The sequence below is a fragment of the Mus caroli genome, chromosome 12 (assembly GCF_900094665.2).
Source record: "Mus caroli chromosome 12, CAROLI_EIJ_v1.1, whole genome shotgun sequence".
Lineage (NCBI taxonomy): Eukaryota > Metazoa > Chordata > Mammalia > Rodentia > Muridae > Mus > Mus caroli.
In genome coordinates this window covers 46,602,308-46,604,748 of record NC_034581.1, presented here as the reverse complement: position 1 = coordinate 46,604,748, position 2,441 = coordinate 46,602,308, and positions in this window count along the sequence as shown.

The following is a 2,441-nucleotide window of genomic DNA, read 5'->3' as shown; positions in this document are numbered from 1 at the left end:
TTTACTGAACTATACATTTCTACAGAACCACATCATTTCTATCAGATCTTTCCTATTATACAATAAAAAGTCCTTAAAATGAATGACAGGGCAATGGTATAGTATTATCTCCACTAGAGAGGCTTAGATATTGTTTGTCATTGCTTCAATAGTACATTTTTGCATGAGAACAAGCAAATTGTGGGCTCGTAACAAAAAAAAAAATCCCAGAGAATTCTTTCTATGTGATGAATTTTATCTTTGTGTATGAGGTTATACAGGGTGACTTCTAAAGTCTAGAGACACAATAAGATCATTTCATACGTATTGTAATAGCAATAAATCATTTATTAACCTGTGCCCTCAGACTTGGTTTCTAATCTGTACTTCTGAGATGACTATTAGTCAAATATATTTTGATAGTCAAATGAGATGCTTAAAAATAATGGGTTCTATTTAGGCAGATTTACTTTCACAGGTCTCTTAGCCACAGTGGGGAGCTATTTTAGATGTAAGCGATTTGTATGACTATCAGAAAGCATCTCTATGAGTACTGGTTTGCAGGAAGATAATTGAACTTAAATGAACAGTTCATGGGAGACCTTGCCAGTGTGGATATAGGTGATGAATAATATAAGCTAACATGGAGACCTTGATACACTGATACTCCTTGTGTGTGGAGACTGACCAGAATATTTCAGGTACGCACTTGAGGCAGAAATGTATTCTATGTTTTTGTTGGCCAGTGCATACATTGGCAGTGAATTAGAATGTATTGAAAAGTGTATATGGGATGACTTCCCATCTTCTACATTGTTTATGTGATCACTGAGGTACTGCTGAGGTTGTGATATCTCTTCCTTTAAAGCCCCCTCTAGCCCAGCTCCCATGGGCATTGCCATTGAACCCAATGAGCAGGAGTTTCTTTTGAAAGTGAGGGAAGAGGATTCCAGATAGCGGGGAATCTGTCAAAAGGGACAATGGTAGAGAATTCAGAAGATGGTGAGGAAAATTATGGCATCATTGTAAAAGTTAGGAAAACAACCAAGATGTTCCTTCTTCTTAGCACTGGGAATATGGATTGGGGTTGGAGTGAGATGACCTTTGTGTAATGTGTCCAGAAAAAATATCTTCTCAAATATACTGGATAGCCGAGTCTCTGTTTTATAATGCCAGGTATTTCCAGAGTGTTGGGATTTAAAGGGAAATCCCATGGTTCAGTTTTATTACATATTATATAAGAATATAAACAATTAGCATATTAACTATAAACACACACATTACATACACACATATTAATTTGAGGGTAGCATTTTGTGTTTTCTAGATTTCTCTAACTTCTTTTACTAAAGTTATGACAAACTTTGAAGGATTTCACCCCATCTGTTTCTGATATTGATTATTCTAAACCAGAAAAGAGAGTGTGAATTCATGAAATATCTTGGTCAGTAAAGCAGATGGTCCTGAGAGTCTATAGAGATTCAGTTAGCATCCAAAAGTCCAGGGGATGCAGTTACCATGCCGCTCATCTAAGAAGGGAAGGAGAAAATGTGTTCAGAAAGGCATACAACAATACTATCTCCAAGTTAACTTTTCAACTTTTTTTTTCATACATGCAGAATAATGGATGTCCATGTTCTACTCTTTGCAACATGTGAACATAGCACCTTACATGGCAACAGGAATGTTGTAGCAGTCATGAAGATACAAGCTAAGTAACTTGGGATGGGTAGATTATTTTGAATTATTTGGATGAGTACAGCCAACCAGGCAAGTTCCAGAAAGGGCTTTCCCTGTAAGTTGAGGAGATGGGGGTGCTGGTAGAGCCTTTGAGAATGGCCCAGGACTGTTGGCTCTGAAGATGACTGTAGGAAGGGTCATGAGGTAAGAAATGTAGCTGATTTCTGGGAACCAGAAAAGGCAAAGGAATATTCTTCTCAACCCTCTAGAATGAGTGCTGTCCCATTGACACCTCAGCTATAGACCTGTAAGGTTCATGGCAGAACTGCAACATGTAGAGTTGAAAGATAATGCATTTGTATTGTTTTAGCCAGCAAATTTGCTGTAATTTGCCACAGCAAAAACCTGGTACACATTTTCTTCATGAAGTACTATGTTATGTACCAAATGTTTATTTGTTTTGGACCATTCTCTCAAAGCCTTTATGTTGCCATTTTAAAAAAGTTAAACAATTACATTTGTTTAATTTCTTTGCATCAAAGACTACTGCCAGCAAAGAGGCCATCCATGGAAGGGAGGACATGTTTGCAGCACACACACACACACACCTGACAATCTCACTAATATTAATAACCCAAATAATAAAGACTTCTTACAATTTAACGGTAGCAGCTGACTTGATTAAAAATGTGCAAAGAATTTGCTAGGCATTTCTTCACAGAAGATGTTCAAATGGCCAATCAGTACCCAGAATGATGGAACACTCATATAGCTGTCTCTTG